This window comes from Bombina bombina, chromosome 3, assembly GCF_027579735.1.
Source record: "Bombina bombina isolate aBomBom1 chromosome 3, aBomBom1.pri, whole genome shotgun sequence".
Classification (NCBI taxonomy): domain Eukaryota; kingdom Metazoa; phylum Chordata; class Amphibia; order Anura; family Bombinatoridae; genus Bombina; species Bombina bombina.
This window is the reverse complement of record NC_069501.1, coordinates 6,887,328-6,908,168: the sequence shown is the minus strand read 5'-3', so window position 1 is coordinate 6,908,168 and position 20,841 is coordinate 6,887,328. Positions and strand designations below refer to the sequence as shown.

Genomic DNA, 20,841 nt, shown 5'->3' with positions numbered 1-20,841 from the left:
GATAGCTTAAAGTTATGCACTTTGCCTCCCCAGCAACCAGGTCTCTAGGGTGCCTGGTGATGAGTAGCTGGGTGCTGGGCAGGATCTACTGGGTGCTGGGCAGGATCTACTGGGTGCTGGGCAGGATCTGCTGGGTGCTGGGCAGGAGCTGCTGGGTGCTGGGCAGGAGCTGCTGGGTGCTGGGCAGGAGCTGCTGGGTGCTGGGCAGGATCTACTGGGTGCTGGGTAAGAGGTGCTGGGCAGGAGCTGCTGGGTGCTGGGCAGGATCTACTGGGTGCTGGGCAGGATCTACTGGGTGCTGGGCAGGATCTACTGGGTGCTGGGGAGGAGCTACTGGGTGCTGGGGAGGTTTTAGGTGATGCAGGAAGTTCACTGTATGATTCATTCTATAAAACAACCAGGAAATAAAGTGTAAAACAGAGACGGGGAGAAGAGGAAGGTTTGGAATAGATAAGCCCCAGAGAAAGAGACACAGAGAGACAAACACACAGGACTGCGTTGCAAGAGCCAGGAGATCTCTCTCAGGTATAGTACAGACCTGTAACTCACTACTGGGGGCTGCAGTATTATCAGACACTTCTATCTTTCTCTCATGAAACTAACACTGACCTGTAACCCAAACACAGGACGTCCCCAGCTGCTAATTTAGCTGCACAGTAACCCACAGGTTGAGACACAACACTAAACAGCAAAATACACACAAAGTAACATTATCTGTCAATATTTCAATATCCTGTTATATATACAGTATATTTTGTGAGAGAGTGTGTGTATGTATGTATATGTGTGTGTGAGTGTATTATGTATGTGAGTGTATTATGTATGTATATGTGTGTGAGTGTATTATGTATGTGAGTGTATTATGTATGTATATGTGTGTGAGTGTATTATGTATGTGAGTGTATTATGTATGTATATGTGTGTGTGAGTGTATTATGTATGTGAGTGTATTATGTATGTATATGTGTGTGTGAGTGTATTATGTATGTGAGTGTATTATGTATGTATATGTGTGTGTGAGTGTATTATGTATGTGAGTGTATTATGTATGTATATGTGTGTGTGAGTGTATTATGTATGTGAGTGTATTATGTATGTATATGTGTGTGTGAGTGTATTATGTATGTGAGTGTATTATGTATGTATATGTGTGTGTGAGTGTATTATGTATGTGAGTGTATTATGTATGTATATGTGTGTGTGAGTGTATTATGTATGTGAGTGTATTATGTATGTATATGTGTGTGTGAGTGTATTATGTATGTGAGTGTATTATGTATGTATATGTGTGTGTGAGTGTATTATGTATGTGAGTGTATTATGTATGTATATGTGTGTGTGAGTGTATTATGTATGTGAGTGTATTATGTATGTATATGTGTGTGTGAGTGTATTATGTATGTATATGTGTGTGTATGTATGTATATGTGTGTGTATGTATGTGAGTGTATGTATATGTGTGTGTATGTATGTATTTATATGTGTGTGTGAGTGTATTATGTATGTATATGTATGTGAGTGTATGTGAGTGTTTGTATGTATATGTGTGTGTATGTATGTGAGTGTATGTATATGTGTGTGTATGTATGTGAGTGTATGTATGTGAGTGTATGTATATGTGTGTGTATGTATGTATGTGAGTGTATGTATATGTATGTGAGTGTATGTATGTATGTGTGTGTATGTATATGTGTGTGTATGTATGTGAGTGTATGTATATGTGTGTGTATGTGTGTGTATGTATGTATATGTGTGTGTGAGTGTATGTATGTATATGTGAGTGTATGTATGTATATGTGTGTGTATGTAGGTATATGTGTATGTATGTATATGTATGTGAGTGTATGTATGTGTGTGTATGTATGTATGTATGTGTGTTTGTGTGTATGTATGTGAGTGTATGTATGTGTGTGTATGTATGTATGTATGTATGTATGTGAGTGTATGTATGTGTTTGTGTGTGAGTGTGTGCTTGTGTGAGAGAGAGTGTGTGTGTGTGTGTGAGAGAGAGAGACTGTGTGTGTGAGAGAGAGAGACTGTGTGTGTGTATGTATGTGTGTGTATGTATGTATGTATGTGAGTGTATGTATTTATATGTATGTATGTGTTTGTGTGTGAGTGTGTGCTTGTGTGAGAGAGAGAGAGAGAGAGACTGTGTGTGTGTATTTGAGACTGTGTATCCTCTAGCATATCCTGTGTGTATCCTATTGTATAATGTGTCTATATCCTTTATATGTGTGTGTGCATATGGCTGTATAAGTACATGTGAGTGTATACCATGTCTGTATAGATTGTAAACTTGTGTGTTTATACAAGTGTGTGTGTGTATATATGTATAGACTACATGGGTATGTGTGTACATAAGTATATATGATTACATAGGAGTAAATCTGTATGCGCGTGTATCTATATTCATGTATGTATGTGAGTATATGTGTGTGTACTATACACTTAGCATTCTACAGCTTTTACCTGCCAATACCTCTTCCTATACACCCAGCACCTACTGACCTTACCTGCTGCTAATACCTCTCCCTATACACCCAGCACCTACTGACCTTACCTGCTGCTAATACCTCTTCCTATACACCCAGCACCTACTGACCTTATCTGCTGCTAATACCTCTTCCTATACACCCAGCACCTACTGACCTTACCTGCTGCTAATACCTCTTCCTATACACCCAGCACCTACTGACCTTACCTGCTGCTAATACCTCTTCCTATATACCCAACACCTACTGACCTTACCTGCTGCTAATACCTCTTCCTATACACCCAGCACCTACTGACCTTACCTGCTGCTAATATCTCTTCCTATACACCCAGCACCTACTGACCTTACCTGCTGCTAATACCTCTTCCTATAGACCCAGCACCTACTGACCTTACCTCCTGCTAATACCTCTCCCTATACACCCAGCACCTACTGACCTTACCTGCTAATACCTCTCCCTATACACCCAGCCCCTACTGACCTTACCTACTGCTAATACCTCTTCCTATACACCCAGCATCTACTGACCTTACCTACTGCTAATACCTCTTCCTATACACCCAGCACCTACTGACCTTACCTGCTGCTAATACCTCTTCCTATACACCCAGCACCTACTGACCTAACCTGCTGCTAATACCTCTTCCTATACACCCAGCACCTACTGACCTTACCTACTGCTAATACCTCTTCCTATACACCCAGCACCTACTAACCTTACCTGCTGCTAATACCTCTTCCTATACACCCAGCACCTACTGACCTTACCTGCTGCTAATACCTCTTCCTATACACCCAGCACCTACTGACCTTACCTGCTGCTAATACCTCTTCCTATACACCTAGCACCTACTAACCTTACCTGCTGCTAATACCTCTTCCTATACACCCAGCACCTACTGACCTTATCTGCTGCTAATACCTCTTCCTATAAACCCAGCACCTACTGACCTTATCTGCTGCTAATACCTCTTCCTATACACCCAGCACCTACTGACCTTATCTGCTGCTAATACCTCTTCCTATACACCCAGCACCTACTGACCTTACCTGCTGCTAATACCTCTTCCTACACCCAGCACCTACTGACCTTACCTGCTGCTAATATCCCTCCCTATACACCCAGCACCAACTGACCTTACCTGCTGCTAATACCTCTTCCTATATACCCAGCACCTACTGACCTTACCTGCTGCTAATATCTCTTCCTATACACCCAGCACCTACTGACCTTACCTGCTGCTAGTACCTCTTCCTATACACCCAGCACCTACTGACCTTACCTGCTGCTTATACCTCTTCCTATACACCCAGCACCTACTGACCTTACCTGCTGCTAATACCTCTTCCTATACACCCAGCACCTACTGACCTTACCTGCTGCTAATACTTCTTCCTATACACCCAGCACCTACTGACCTTACCTGCTGCTAATACCATACACCCAGCACCTACTGACCTTACCTGCTGCTAATACCTCTTCCTACACACAGCACCTACTGACCTTACCTGCTGCTAATACCTCTTCCTATACACCCAGCACCTACTGACCTTACCTGCTGCTAATACCTCTTCCTATACACCCAGCACCTACTGACCTTACCTGCTGCTAATACCTCTTCCTATACACCCAGCACCTACTGACCTTACCTGCTGCTAATGCCTCTTCCTATACACCCAGCACCTACTGTCCTTACCTGCTGCTAATACCTCTTCCTATACACCCAGCACCTACTGACCTTCCCTGCTGCTAATACCTCTTCCTATACACCCAGCACTTACTGACCTTACCTGCTGCTAATACCTCTTCCTATACACCCAGCACCTACTAACCTTACCTGCTGCTAATACCATACACCCAGCACCTACTGACCTTACCTGCTGCTAATACCTCTTCCTACACACAGCACCTACTGACCTTACCTGCTGCTAATACCTCTTCCTATACACCCAGCACCTACTGACCTTACCTGCTGCTAATACCTCTTCCTATACACCCAGCACCTACTGACCTTACCTGCTGCTAATACCTCTTCCTATACACCCAGCACCTACTGACCTTACCTGCTGCTAATGCCTCTTCCTATACATACCTCTTCCTATACAAGAGGAGTTCTAATCCAAGCCTAGCTTTTGATTTACCATGCCCGTTTTTTACAATTAGTTTTTATTATTTTTGTTTATTGATTATCTTGTTTCTGATACATATTTTTTTAGCACTGTCAGGAGACATAAGGCAATTAGCTGTTGGGAAGATAGATTAGGAATGATATATTTTGAATTAAGATGACATTATGATTGTAATAGTAGTGTATTGGCATGAAGATTATTCTAACTAACAGTAACCATTATTGTATATATTTTAAAGAATGTAAAACCGGTTGAATATTAGATTATCAGTAATTTAGGAAGTACTGAATACATATTAAATAAGGCACAAAATTAAATATAATTGATGAACTGAAGGACAACTATAGGGTTAATTGAGAAACCCTTTAAAAGAATGATCACAGCTGGTGGAAGGTATCTTGACAAAGGCTCCCTGGTGAGCTGAAACGCGTAGACCATACCAGTATCCGACTTGTTTGGAGAGACACAGACATTATTTGCTCCCAGGACCGTCACGCCAGAACCCAGTGATTGAAGATTGATTGAAGTACTGAGCGAACGGTAGGAGCATAAATCAAAGGAGGATTTGAAGTGTGCACACTTAGAAGAATTGGAGTTTCCTAAAGTTTACTATCAACGAAATAGGAATATCCGGTGGAATCCAGGTGAGCGGATTGAAAAAAAGACCGCCCTTATCACCGGAACACCGGGTAAGTGAAATCTGTCAAATGACTAACCGCCTGTGAAACTGGAGAGATCCTTACTATTGAATGATAAGCCAATAAGTTTTAAGATTTGTTGCTACATACAAAGGACATTGTCGACTAACTACAAGTTATTTCAAGCGAATACTTATCTGTACAGGGAGTGCAGAATTATTAGGCAAGTTGTATTTTTGAGGATTAATTTTATTATTGAACAACAACCATGTTCTCAATGAACCCAAAAAACTCATTAATATCAAAGCTGAATATTTTTGGAAGTAGTTTTTAGTTTGTTTTTAGTTTTAGCTATTTTAGGGGGTTATCTGTGTTTGCAGGTGACTATTACTGTGCATAATTATTAGGCAACTTAACAAAAAACAAATATATACCCATTTCAATGATTTATTTTTACCAGTGAAACCAATATAACATCTCAACATTCACAAATATACATTTCTGACATTCAAAAACAAAACAAAAACAAATCAGTGACCAATATAGCCACCTTTCTTTGCAAGGACACTCAAAAGCCTGCTATCTATGGATTCTGTCAGTGTTTTGATCTGTTCACCATCAACATTGCGTGCAGCAGCAACCACAGCCTCCCAGACACTGTTCAGAGAGGTGTACTGTTTTCCCTCCTTGTAAATCTCACATTTGATGATGGACCATAGGTTCTCAATGGGGTTCAGATCAGGTGAACAAGGAGGCCATGTCATTAGATTTTCTTCTTTTATACCCTTTCTTGCCAGCCACGCTGTGGAGTACTTGGATGCGTGTGATGGAGCATTGTCCTGCATGAAAATCATGTTTTTCTTGAAGGATGCAGACTTCTTCCTGTACCACTGCTTGAAGAAGGTGTCTTCCAGAAACTGGCAGTAGGACTGGGAGTTGAGCTTGACTCCATCCTCAACCCGAAAAGGCCCCACAAGCTCATCTTTGATGATACCAGCCCAAACCAGTACTCCACCTCCACCTTGCTGGCATCTGAGTCGGACTGGAGCTCTCTGCCCTTTACCAATCCAGCCACGGGCCCATCCATCTGGCCCATCAAGACTCACTCTCATTTCATCAGTCCATAAAACCTTAGAAAAATCAGTCTTGAGATATTTCTTAGCCCAGTCTTGATGTTTTAGCTTGTGTGACTTGTTCAGTGGTGGTCGTCTTTCAGCCTTTCTTACCTTGGCCATGTCTCTGAGTATTGCACACCTTGTGCTTTTGGGCACTCCAGTGATGTTGCAGCTCTGAAATATGGCCAAACTGGTGGCAAGTGGCATCTTGGCAGCTGCACGCTTGACTTTTCTCAGTTCATGGGCAGTTATTTTGCGCCTTGGTTTTTCCACACGCTTCTTGCGACCCTGTTGATTATTTTGAATGAAACGCTTGATTGTTCGATGATCACGCTTCAGAAGCTTTGCAATTTTAAGAGTGCTGCATCCCTCTGCAAGATATCTCACTATTTTTGACTTTTCTGAGCCTGTCAAGTCCTTCTTTTGACCCATTTTGCCAAAGGAAAGGAAGTTGGCTAATAATTATGCACACCTGATATAGGGTGTTGATGTCATTAGACCACACCCCTTCTCATTACAGAGATGCACATCACCTAATATGCTTAATTGGTAGTAGGCTTTCGAGCCTATACAGCTTGGAGTAAGACAACATGCATAAAGAGGATGATGTGGTCAAAATACTCTTTTGCCTAATAATTCTGCACTCCCTGTATGAACATTGTGCTAAATAGACTGTGCATAATCTTAAGGATAAGAACTATCGCCTATCATAGAGCCGTTAAGGCAGTATAATACAGATCTTATTCAACCCGGTTCCGAGATTAACATTACATTGTATTACTTGTTGACGTGCCAAGTCATCTGTTTAGATATTGTTGTATTTTTAGCATAGATTATTGCGGTCGAACATAGCCTTTAATTGGTTTTAAACCCAGAGTGGTTTTGACACCGGTCTCATAGCGAGTCTTTTATCCTCTTAACATAGAAAAATGGTGAATTGATTGAAGGAGTGATTTTTGACATATTGACCTTACCTGCTGCTAATACTTCTTCCTTTACACCCAGCACCCTACTGACCTTACCTGCTGCTAATACCTCTTCATATACACCCAGCACCCTACTGACCTTACCTGCTGCTAATACCTCTTCCTATACACCCAGCACCTACTGACCTTACCTGCTGCTAATACCTCTTCCTATACACCCAACACCTACTGACCTTACCTGCTGCTAATACCTCTACCTATACACCCAGCACCTACTGACCTTACCTGCTGCTAATACCTCTTCCTATACACCCAGCACCTACTGACCTTACCTGCTGCTAATACCTCTTCCTATACACCCAGCACCTACTGACCTTACCTGCTGCTAATACCTCTTCCTATACACCCAGCACCTACTGACCTTACCTGCTGCTAATACCTCTTCCTATACACCCAGCACCTACTGACCTTACCTGCTGCTAATACCTCTTCCTATACACCCAGCACCTACTGACCTTACCTGCTGCTAATACCTCTTCCTATACACCCAGCACCTACTGACCTTACCTGCTGCTAATACCTCTTCCTATACACCCAGCACCTACTGACCTTACCTGCTGCTAATACCTCTTCCTATACACCCAGCACCAACTGACCTTACCTGCTGATAATTCCTCTTCCTATACACCCAGCGCCTACTGACCTTACCTGTTGCTAATACCTCTTCCTATACACCCAGCACCTACTGAACTTACCTACTGCTAATACCTCTTCCTATACACCCAGCAACTATTGACCTCACCTGCTGCTAATACTTCTTCCTATACACCCAGCACCTACTGACCTCACCTGCTGCTAATACCTCTTCCTATACACCCAGCACCTACTGACATTACCTGCTGCTAATACCTCATCCTATACACCCAGCACCTACTGACCTTACCTGCTGCTAATACCTCTTCCTATACACCCAGCACCTACTGACCTTACCTGCTGCTAATACCTCTTCCTATACACCCAGCACCTACTGACCTTACCTGCTGCTAATACCTCTTCCTATACACCCAGCACCTACTGACCTTACCTACTGCTAATACCTCTTCCTATACACTCAGCACCTACTGACCTTACCTACTGCTAATACCTCTTCCTATACACCCAGCACCTACTGACCTTACCTACTGCTAATACCTCTTCCTATACACTCAGCACCTACTGACCTTACCTACTGCTAATACCTCTTCCTATACACCCAGCACCTACTGAACTTACCTACTGCTAATACCTCTTCCTATACACCCAGCAACTATTGACCTCACCTGCTGCTAATACTTCTTCCTATACACCCAGCACCTACTGACCTCACCTGCTGCTAATACCTCTTCCTATACACCCAGCACCTACTGACCTTACCTGCAGCTAATACCTCTTCCTATACACCCAGCATCTACTGACCTTACCTCCTGCTAATACCTCTTCCTATACACCAAGCACCTACTGACCTTACCTACTGCTAATACCTCTTCCTATACACCCAGCACCTACTGACCTTACCTACTGCTAATACCTCTTCCTATACACCCAGCACCTACTGAACTTACCTGCTGCTAATACCTCTTCCTATACACCCAGCACCTACTGACCTTACCTGCTGCTAATACCTCTTCCTATACACCCAGCACCTACTGACCTTACCTGCTGCTAATACCTCTTCCTATGCACCCAGCACCTACTGACCTTACCTACTGCTAATACCTCTTCCTATACACCCAGTACCTACTGACCTTGCCTGCTGCTAATACCTCTTCCTATACACCCAGCAGTATACTAACCTTACCTGCTGCTAATGCCTCTTCCTATACACCCAGCACCTGCTGACCCTACCTGCAGCTAATACCTCTTCCTGTACACCCAGCACCTACTGACCTTACCTGCAGCTATTTTCCTATAGACCCAGCACCTACTGACCTTACCAGCTGCTAATACCTCTTCCTATACACCCAGCACCTACTGACCTTACCTGCTGCTAATACCTCTTCCTAAACACCCAGCACCTACTGACCTTACCTACTGCTAATACCTCTTCCTATACACTCAGCACCTACTGACCTTACCTGCTGCTAATACCTCTTCCTATACACCCAGCACCTACTGACCTTACCTGCAGCTAATACCTCTTCCTATACACCCAGCACCTACTGACCTTACCTGCTGCTAATACCTCTTCCTATACACCCAGCACCTACTGACCTTACCTGCAGCTATTTTCTCTTCCTATACACCCAGCACCTACTGACCTTACCTGCTGCTAATACCTCTTCCTATACACCCAGCACCTACTGACCTTACCTGCTGCTAATACTGTTACCTATACACCCAGCACCTACTGACCTTACCTGCTGCTAATACCTCTACCTATACACCCAGCACCTACTGACCTTACCTGCTGCTAATACCTCTTCCTATACACCCAGCACCTACTGGCCTTACCTGCTGCTAATACCTCTTCCTATACACCCAGCACCTACTGACCTTACCTGCTGCTAATACCTCTTCCTATACACCCAGCACCTACTGACCTTACCTGCTGCTAATACCTCTTCCTATACACCCAGCACCTACTGACCTTACCTGCTAGTAATACCTCTTCCTATACACCCAGCACCTACTGACCTTACCTGCTGCTAATACTTCTCCCTATACACCCAGCACCTACTGACCTTACCTACTGCTAATACCTCTTCCTATATACCCAGCACCTACTGACCTTACCTGCTGCTAATACCTCTTCCTATACACCCAGCACCTACTGACCTTACCTGCTGCTAATAACTCTTCCTATACCTCCAGCACCTACTGACCTTACCTGTTGCTTATACCTCTTCCTATACACCCAGCACCTACTGACCTTACCTGCTGCTAATACCTATTCCTATACACCCAGCACCTACTGACCTTACCTCCTGCTAATACCTCTAACTATACACCCAGCACCTACTGACCTTACCTGCTGCTAATACCTCTTCCTATACACCCAGCATCTACTGACCTTACCTGCTGCTAATACCTCTTCCTATACACCCAGCACCTACTGACCTTACCTGCTGCTAATACCTCTTCCTATACACCCAGCAGTATACTAACCTTACCTGCTGCTAATACCTCTTCCTATACACCCAGCACCTACTGACCTTACCTGCTGCTAATACCTCTCCCTATACACCCAACATCTACTGACCTTACCTCCTGCTAATACCTCTTCCTATACACCCAGCACCTACTGACCTTACCTACTGCTAATATCCCTCCCTATACACCCAGCACCAACTGACCTTACCTGCTGCTAATACCTCTTCCTATATACCCAGCACCTACTGACCTTACCTGCTGCTAATATCTCTTCCTATACACCCAGCACCTACTGACCTTACCTGCTGCTAGTACCTCTTCCTATACACCCAGCACCTACTGACCTTACCTGCTGCTAATACCTCTTCCTATATACCCAGCACCTACTGACCTTACCTGCTGCTAATACCTCTTCCTATACACCCAGCACCTACTGACCTTACCTGCTGCTTATACATCTTCCTATACACCCAGCACCTACTGACCTTACCTGCTGCTAATACCTCTTCCTATATACCCAGCACCTACTGACCTTACCTGCTGCTAATACCTCTTCCTATACACCCAGCACCTACTGACCTTACCTGCTGCTTATACATCTTCCTATACACCCAGCACCTACTGACCTTACCTACTGCCAATACCTCTTCCTATACACCCAGTACCTACTGACATTACCTGCTGCTAATACCTCTTCCTATACACCCAGTACCTACTGACCTTACCTGCTGCTAATACCTCTTCCTATACACCCAGTACCTACTGACCTTACCTGCTGCTAATACCTCTTCCTATACACCCAGTACCTACTGACCTTACCTGCTGCTAATACCTCTTCCTATACACCCAGTACCTACTGACCTTACCTGCTGCTAATACCTCTTCTTATATACCCAGCACCTACTGACCTTACCTGCTGCTAATACCTCTTCCTATACACCCAGCACCTACTGACCTTACCTGCTGCTAATACCTCTTCCTATACACCCAGCACCTACTGACCTTACCTGCTGCTAATACCTCTTCCTATACACCCAGCACCTACTGACCTTACCTGCTGCTAATACCTCTTCCTATACATACCTCTTCCTATACAAGAGGAGTTCTAATCCAAGCCTAGCTTTTGATTTACCATGCCCGTTTTTTACAATTAGTTTTTATTATTTTTGTTTATTGATTATCTTGTTTCTGATACATATTTTTTAGCACTGTCAGGAGACATAAGGCAATTAGCTGTTGGGAAGATAGATTAGGAATGATATATTTTGAATTAAGATGACATTATGATTGTAATAGTAGTGTATTGGCATGAAGATTATTCTAACTAACAGTAACCATTATTGTATATATTTTAAAGAATGTAAAACCGGTTGAATATTAGATTATCAGTAATTTAGGAAGTACTGAATACATATTAAATAAGGCACAAAATTAAATATAATTGATGAACTGAAGGACAACTATAGGGTTAATTGAGAAACCCTTTAAAAGAATGATCACAGCTGGTGGAAGGTATCTTGACAAAGGCTCCCTGGTGAGCTGAAACGCGTAGACCATACCAGTATCCGACTTGTTTGGAGAGACACAGACATTATTTGCTCCCAGGACCGTCACGCCAGAACCCAGTGATTGAAGATTGATTGAAGTACTGAGCGAACGGTAGGAGCATAAATCAAAGGAGGATTTAAAGTGTGCACACTTAGAAGATTTGGAGTTTCCTAAAGTTTACTATCAACGAAATAGGAATATCCGGTGGAATCCAGGTGAGCGGATTGAAAAAAAGACCGCCCTTATCACCGGAACACCGGGTAAGTGAAATCTGTCAAATGACTAACCGCCTGTGAAACTGGAGAGATCCTTACTATTGAATGATAAGCCAATAAGTTTTAAGATTTGTTCCTACATATAAAGGACATTGTCGACTAACTACAAGTTATTTCAAGCGAATACTTATCTGTATGAACATTGTGCTAAATAGACTGTGCATAATCTTAAGGATAAGAACTATCGCCTATCATAGAGCCGTTAAGGCAGTATAATACAGATCTTATTCAACCCGGTTCCGAGATTAACATTACATTGTATTACTTGTTGACGTGCCAAGTTATCTGTTTAGATATTGTATTTTTAGCATAGATTATTGCGGTCGAACATAGTCTTTAATTGGTTTTAAACCCAGAGTGGTTTTGACACCGGTGTCATAGCGAGTCTTTTATCCTCTTAACATAGAAAAATGGTGAATTGATTGAAGGAGTGATTTTTGACATATTGACCTTACCTGCTGCTAATACTTCTTCCTTTACACCCAGCAACCTACTGACCTTACCTGCTGCTAATACCTCTTCCTATACACCCAGCACCCTACTGACCTTACCTGCTGCTAATACCTCTTCCTATACACCCAGCACCTACTGACCTTACCTGCTGCTTATACCTCTTCCTATACACCCAGCACCTACTGACCTTACCTGCTGCTAATACCGCTTCCTATACACCCAGCACCTACTGACCTTACCTGCTGCTAATACCTCTACCTATACACCCAGCACCTACTGACCTTACCTGCTGCTAATACCTCTTCCTATACACCCAGCACCTACTGAACTTACCTGCTGCTAATACCTCTTCCTATACACCCAGCACCTACTGACCTTACCTGCTGCTAATACCTCTTCCTATACACCCAGCACCAACTGACCTTACCTGCTGCTAATACCTCTTCCTATACACCCAGCACCTACTGACCTTACAGAAAAAATCCAGCAAACCTCCCAGGCGTATGTTTAACTTGAAAATTTATTGGAAAACCGTGCAAAAATAAAAAAGGTAAAACACAAAATTACAAAAATTGTCCCAGCAACCTGGAGCAAAATAGAAGTACGTCCTACGCGTTTCAGCAAATATCAGCCTTATTCATGGACATGATTTGTTCAACATTTACATGCCTATTTATAACACACCCTTGTCATCAGGTGTATGAGCCCCAGGTAATTAATTATTAAAGGGACAGACCTTTAGAATCACTATATTAGAAATCAGACTGGGTAAATCCAGTGAGCCATTAATATAAGTGGATAATATTGTTATCATTCCAAATTTAAACATATACATTGCAAAAAATAAGATTAATTAATATATATATGTTAATTCTCATTGTTATCTGACATATTATATTCAGTGTGTACATAATCAATTCGGCCTGTTATCTATCGGCATTATATATAAAGTAAAAAGGAAAATCCCTGTTCTAGAATACTGCCTTCAATTGTACACTGCAATAGTACAAGAGAATATTAGTAATAAATTATGCCAAAGTATAGGTTAATAATATAGGAGATATATGATATTAATATGCTTCCCCAAATGGAATATCGTCAGAAACAGCGCACTATACATTGTATGCTTTAGGTAGGCTCATACATAGAAAAACTGCAAATTATTTAACAATTGTTAATATGGTGCATGGAGCGATTGATATATATATATGCATATTGTATGAATCAGAATACATATTTGTTAATTCTAACATCCAGATTTCCTTAATGCAAAAATAATAATCTAATACACTCTACTAGCACTTTACAAGAAGGTATGACTATAGACCTATCTAAGCAGTGTATTCATGTATCCATCTCTAATGTATGGCCAAAACCCTCTTAAATTAAAGGGCACAATTTCTGCAGAACAATGGACATTAAAGTATCATATAATTCCTGTATGTTTAATGCCTCCAAAAATTAATGACATCACCTACTATGTTAAAGCCATCTGGGATCCTGGTTTTCATTTTGAAAATCCAGAAAGCCTCTTTGTGTGAGAGTTTAGATATTCTGTCTCCGCCACGTATGGCAGGTTTAATAAAGTCAATGATTTGCCATTTCAGACTGTTCACCATCTTGTTGTGGACATGTATAAAATGTCTAGCAAGGTCAGAGCATTCAATACCATGTTCAATGTTTTTTAGATGCTCCCTAATCCTGTTTCTACATTCCCTGGAGGTGCACCCTATATATTGTTTCTTACATTCCACGCAATCTATCAAATAGATTACGAAGACAGAACGGCAATTGGTATAAGTATCCAGCTCATAAACCTTCTGTGTGGTATATGATTGGAAATTCTTAGTAACTTTTGTGAAACCACAGGCAATACAGTTGCTGTAATGACATTTATAATGCCCTTTTACATTCAACCAGCTATTACTTGGTTTATGTATGGTTCTAAGTAAGCTCGGAGAAACAGCATTCCCAATTGTGTAAGCTCTACGGGAAACAAAATTACAACCCTTTTGTACCAGATCTTTAAGACTGTCTTCAGCAGTCAGGATAGGAAGGTGCTTTTTCACAATATCACATATTGCATTAAACTGTGCACTATATGTGGTTACAAATGTAGGTTTGGAGCTATCAAAGGATTGATTGTTGACTAGACATTTATTGTCTAGAAGGAGGGTTTCTCTATCTAGTCTATTGACTTCTAAGAGAGCTCGATCAATTGTTTTTATATGATATCCTCTCTCTAATAGATCATTTCTCATTCTTATGCTCTCTGTTGTAAAGACTTCATTATCGGAAAAATTCAGTTTCAGCCTTATGAACTGTCCTTTAGCAATTCCAAAGCCCATATGTTTTGGATGATTGCTTCGGCCATGTAATATGGCATTGGCTGCAATTGGTTTTCGATATAAAGTCGTCTTTACCTGTTGGGTATCAGTTTGACCCATCAGTAAAAGGTCTAAATAAGGAATAGATACTTTGCTACTCTCATAAGTGAACTGTAAATTGGCGTCATTAGAATTGAGGTATCCAATAAATTCCTTTAGTCTAGATGGACCTCCTGTCCAAATGAACAGGAGGTCATCAATGTACCTTTTATACATAGTGATACAATCCCTGAAGGGATTTGAATCTCCAAAGACATGGCATGCCTCCCACCAACCCATATATAGGTTGGCGTAAGCCGGGGCAAATTTTGCCCCCATCGCTGTGCCACGTCTTTGGAGATAAAAAATTCCCTCGAATTGAAAAAAAGTTATGGGTTAGTAAAAAATCTAGAGTTTGGATCACAAAAGATTTAAGATGACTATCATAATTACTGAATCTATCCAGCATGTATGAAATTGCTTCTAGACCCTTTTTATGAGGAATAGTAGAGTATAAACTAACTACATCTATAGTCAGCCATTCTGCTGTATCAGTCCAGCATGTCTCTTTTAGACATCCCAAAAGATGTTTGGTGTCTTTAAGATACGATGGGAGACTAAATACCACTGGTTGAAGTAAAGATTCAATCCATGTCGAAATATTCTCAAAAAGTGATCCTATACCCGCCACGATGGGCCTTCCCTTCACCTCCTCCAAGGATTTATGAACCTTGGGGAGGTGATGGAATATGGGGGTAACAGGATTTAAAACATAGAGATAATCTACAGTGCCTTGGTCTATAATCCCCATCTCCATTCCATCATCCAACAGTGATTCAAGCTGTTGCCTAAATCTCTCAGTTGGATTAAATCTAAGGATTTCATAGACATCAGTATCACTTAGTTGCCTTCGAGCTTCCTCTAAGTAAGACCGTCTATCCTGCACCACCACACATCCGCCCTTTTCTGCTCTCTTTATTACAATATCCTCCCTAGATTTCAAATTGTTAAGGGCTTTATATTGTTTTTCATTTAAATTTGGATAGGGGTGTTTAGTGTCTTTAGAAAGTGCAATGAGATCTTCTTCAATTCTATGATGAAAAGCTTCTAAAAACGGACCCCTATCTCTAGTTGGATAGAATATAGACTTTGGTGTGTATCCTCCATGTGTGCATTTAAGTGGGATTTCATCTATCACTGATTCCTTGGCTAAATCATGCGCCATTAGTAGGTCACATGCTTCTGTGAAATCTACTATATCATGTATCTTTGGTAAAGGAACACTAGAGTGGTTAGAATTTAGATCCCTAGTATTGTCTATTACATCCTTAGTCCAAAAAAATTTCCTTAATGTGAGATCACTAACCATTTTATTTACGTCTACAATGGTATTGAACAAATTAAATTTATTAGTTGGTACATAACCTAAACCAAAACTCAAAACCTCCTTCTCCTCTTTAGTAAGAACTTGATTGGAAAAATTAATTACATTCATAGTGCATATTTGTTTCTTCCTCCTCTCTTTTGCCTCCTTGCCCCTCTGCCTCTTGCTCCTCTTCCTACACTTCCTCCTCTTTCCCTGGTATTGGGATCTGCCTGAAAAACCTGCTGATTAGTGTTGTCATTTATGTTTGTATGTTGCTGTGGTGTGTGGCTAGGAGTATCACTATCCCTCAAAAAATCCTGCATCCTCAAATCATCTGAAGTTGCCACATCAGTATTTTTAGATGTGTTTTTATTACTGTTACTAATGTATCTGGTAACTATAGGTTCAATCCTGATGTTACCTGTACTTTTAGGTTTTACAACTTGTTCACTTGGTACTGGCAGTATGTTTTAAATGTTTTCAGTATACACCCAGCACCAACTGACCTTACCTGCTGCTAATACCTCTTCCTATACACCCAGCACCTACTGACCTTACCTGCTGCTAATACCTCTTCCTATACACCCAGCACCTACTGACCTTACCTGCTGCTAATACCTCTTCCTATACACCCAGCACCTACTGACCTTACCTGCTGCTAATACCTCTTCCTATACACCTAGTACCTACTGACCTTACCTCCTGCTAATACCTCTTCCTATACACCCAGCACCTACTGACCTTACCTCCTGCTAATACCTCTTCCTATACACCCAGCACCTACTGACCTTACCTGCTGCTAATATCTCTTCCTATACACCCAGCACCTAACCTTACCTGCTGCTAATACCTCTTCCTATACACCCAGCACCTACTGACCTTACCTGCTGCTAATATCTCTTCCTATACACCCAGCACCTAACCTTACCTGCTGCTAATACCTCCTTCCTATACACCCAGCACCTACTGACCTTACCTGCTGCTAATACCTCTTCCTATAGACCTAGCACCTACTGACCTTACCTGCTGCTAATACCTCTTCCTATACACCCAGCACCTACTGACCTTACCTGCTGCTAATACCTCTTCCTATAGACCTAGCACCTACTGACCTTACCTGCTGCTAATACCTCTTCCTATACACCCAGCACCTACTGACCTTACCTGCTGCTAATACCTCTTCCTATACACCCAGCACCTACTGACCTTACCTGCTGCTAATACCTCTTCCTATACACCCAGCACCTACTGACCTTACCTGGTGCTAATACCTCTTCCTATACACCCAGCACCTACTGACCTTACCTGCTGCTAATACCTCTTCCTATACACCCAGCACCTACTGACCTTACCTGCTGCTAATACCTCTTCCTATACACCCAGCACCTACTGACCTTACCTGCTGCTAATACCTCTTCCTATAGACCCAGCACCTACTGACCTTACCTGCTGCTAATGCCTCTTCCTATACACCCAGCCCCTACTGACCTTACCTGCTGCTAATACCTCTTCCTATACACCCAGCACCTACTGACCTTACCTGCTGCTAATACCTCTTCCTATACACCCAGCACCTACTGACATTACCTGCTGCTAATACCTCTTCCTATACACCCAGCACCTACTGACCTAACCTACTGCTAATACCTCTTCCTATACACCCAGCACCTACTGACCTTACCTACTGCTAATACCTCTTCCTATACACCAAGCACCTACTGACCTTACCTGCTGCTAATACTTCTTCCTATACACCCAGCACCTACTGACCTTACCTGCTGCTAATATCTCTTCCTATACACCCAACACCTACTGACCTAACCTACTGCTAATACCTCTTCCTATACACCCAGCACCTACTGACCTTACCTGCTGCTAATACCTCTTCCTATACACCCAGCACCTACTGACCTTACCTGCTGCTAATACCTCTTCCTATACACCCAGCACCTACTGACCTTACCTCCTGCTAATACCTCTCCCTATACACCCAGCACCTACTGACCTTACCTGCTAATACCTCTCCCTATACACCCAGCACCTACTGACCTTACCTGCTGCTAATACCTCTCCCTATACACCCAGCCCCTACTGACCTTACCTGCTGCTAATACCTCTTCCTATACACCCAGCACCTACTGACCTTACCTGCTGCTAATACCTCTTCCTATACACCCAGCACCTACTGACCTTACCTGCTGCTAATACCTCTTCCTATACACCCAGCACCTACTGACCTTACCTGCTGCTAATACCTCTTCCTATACACCCAGCACCTACTGACCTTACCTGCTGCTAATACCTCTTCCTATACACCCAGCACCTACTGACCTTACCTGCTGCTAATACCTCTTCCTATACACCTAGGAAGAGGCCGCCAGCAGGTAGATGTCAATCAACCCGATCGTGCTCGATCGTGTTGATTTTCGGCGATTCCTGTCCGCCTGCTCAGAGCAGGCGGATAGGGCTATGAAGCAGCGGTCTTTAGACCGCTGCTTCATAAGCGGTGTTTCTGGCGAGTCTGAAGACTCACCATAAACACGGGCCGTCAAGCACCTTTCGGAGCTTGATAGATGGGCCCCACTGTATTTATATCTATATAATCTATACACACACACACACACACACACACACTTGCACTCGCCTAGATTTAGAGTTTTGTCGGTAAAGACCCGCGGTGCTAACGCTCCTTTTTTTCTTACCGCTCCCTTTAAACAGCGCTGGTATTTAGAGTTTTCTGAATGGCTGCGTTAGGTTCTGAAAAGTTAGCGTTGAGCCAAATTTAGCGCCACTTCAACCCTCAATACCAGCGTTGCTTACGGTAGCGGTAAGCTGGCAAAACGTGCTCGTGCACGATTCCCCCATAGGAAACAATAGGGCAGTTTGGGCTGAAAAAAAACCTAACACCTGCAAAAAAGCAGCCCCATTGTTTCCTATGGGGAAACACTTTCTAAGTCTGCAGCTAACACCCTAACATGAACCCCGAGTTTAAACACCCCTAACCTTACACTTATTAACCCCTAATCTGCCCCCCCCCCGCTATCGCTGACACCTGCATTATACTATTAACCCCTAATCTGCCGCTCCGGACACCGCCGCCACCTACATTATCCCTATGAACCCCTAATCTGCTGCCCCTAACATCGCCCACACGTACATTTTATTTATTAACCCCCTAATCTGCCGCCCCCAATGTCGCTGCAACCTAACTACAAGTATTAACCCCTAATCTGCTGACCGGACCTCGCCGCCACTATAATAAATGTATTAACCCCTAAACCGCCGCACTTCCGCCTCGCAAACACTAGAATAAATTGTATTAACCCCTAATCTGCCCTCCCTAACATCGCCGCCACCTACCTACAATTATTAACCCCTAATCTGCCGCCCCAACGTTGCTGCTACTATAATAAAGTTATTAACCCCTAAACCTAAGTCTAACCCTAACACCCCCCTAAGTTAAATATAATTTAAATAAAACGAAATAAATTTACTCTTATTAAATAAATGAATCCTATTTAAAACTAAATACTTACCTGTAAAATAAACCCTAATATAGCTACAATATAACTAATAATTATATTGTAGCAATTTTAGGATTTATATTTATTTTACAGGCAACTTTGTATTTATTTTAACTAGGTACAATAGTTATTAAATAGTTAATAACTACCTAGCTAAAAGAAATACAAAATTACCTGTAAAATAAATCCTAACCTAAGTTACAATTAAACCTAACACTACACTATCATTAAATTAATTAATTAAATTAATTAACTACAAGTACCTACAATTAAATACAATTAAATAAACTTAACTAAAGTACAAAAAAAACCCACTAAATTACAGGAAATAAAAAAATATTACAAGAAGTTTAAACTAATTACACCTATTCTAAGTCCCCTAATAAAATTAAAAAAAAACTAAATAATAAAATTCCCTACCCTATCCTAAATTACAAAGTAATCAGCTCTTTTACCAGCCCTTAAAAGGGCTTTTTGCGGGGCATTCCCCCAAAGTAATCAGCTCTTTTACCTGTAAAAAAAAAAATACAACCCACCACCCACATACCCCTACTCTAACCCACCCAAACCCCCCTTAAAAAAACCTAACATTAACCCCCTGAAGATCTCCTTGAGTCGTCTTTACCCAACTGGGCCGCAATCTTCATCCAAGTGGCGCTGAAGAGGTCCTCCATCCGATAGAAGTCTTCATCCAGGCGGCGTCTTCAATCTTCATCCATCCGGAGCGAAGCCATCTTGGAAGGAGCCGATGCGGAGCCATCCTCTTCATCCGGAGTCTTCTTAAACAATGACAGTACCTTTTAAGTGACGTCATCCAAGATGGCGTCCCTTCAATTCTGATTGGCTGATAGGATTCTATCAGCCAATCGGAATT

The 20,841-nt window shown here is 42.2% G+C and overlaps 1 protein-coding gene across 1 annotated transcript in view; it reads left to right on the top strand.

The window, feature by feature from the left end:
* SLC37A1 (solute carrier family 37 member 1) overlaps window positions 1-20,841 on the top strand; it is a 303,425-nt gene that overhangs the window by 197 nt on the left and 282,387 nt on the right. The window contains exon 2 of the mRNA XM_053705706.1: window positions 402-525. The gene's annotated coding sequence lies outside the window, so the exon portion shown is untranslated. The remainder of the gene's footprint in view (window positions 1-401; window positions 526-20,841) is intronic.